This window comes from Aethalodelphis obliquidens, unplaced genomic scaffold, assembly GCF_003676395.1.
Source record: "Aethalodelphis obliquidens isolate GAN/ISIS:26980383/991018 unplaced genomic scaffold, ASM367639v1 scaffold24, whole genome shotgun sequence".
Classification (NCBI taxonomy): Eukaryota; Metazoa; Chordata; class Mammalia; order Artiodactyla; family Delphinidae; genus Aethalodelphis; species Aethalodelphis obliquidens.
Window position 1 is genome coordinate 17,349,642 of NW_020837968.1, and position 651 is coordinate 17,350,292.

Below are 651 nucleotides of genomic sequence, written 5' to 3' on the forward strand. Positions count from 1 at the left end.
CACACACACACACACACACACACACACACACACACACACACACACACGCAGGATTTCCAGGCTTCCGCTGCCTCTCCCGTGCCTGTGCTGCAGCCACAGCGGGCTTCCTTTTGTTCCCCGTGCACCCCCGGGCCCACTGTCCTGGGGCCTCTGCGGTCGTCGTGTCCCGCCTCCCCGCACCCTGCCGCCCCCCAACACTAGGCCGCGTCCCTGCATGGCCAACGCTTTCTCAACACCCAGGTCTCACCTCAGATGGCATCTCTTTAAAGAGGCCTTTCCTTACCAACTGCCTGCTTTTGAGTTTCCCCCAAAGCGGACCCAGAAACAAGAATTCGGTGCAAGCCACTTATTTGGAAGGTGGTCCCAGGAGCACGACGAAGAGATGGGGAAATAAGTCAGATAAAGGTCACCTTGGTGCTGCGGCTCCTGAGACTGGACGGACCACACCGCAGAATGTCCCACCAGTGGTTACGGGGTGTCTGCCTTAGAGTAGTTCAAGAAGCCCTGGATGTCTTCGCTGTGTTTTTCTGCATCTGCACTTACGATAAAAGATCTCTTTAAAAGTCCCTCTGGGGCTTCCCTGGTGGCGCAGTGGTTGGGAGTCCGCCTGCCGATGCAGGGGACGCGGGTTCGTGCCCCGGTCCAGGAAGA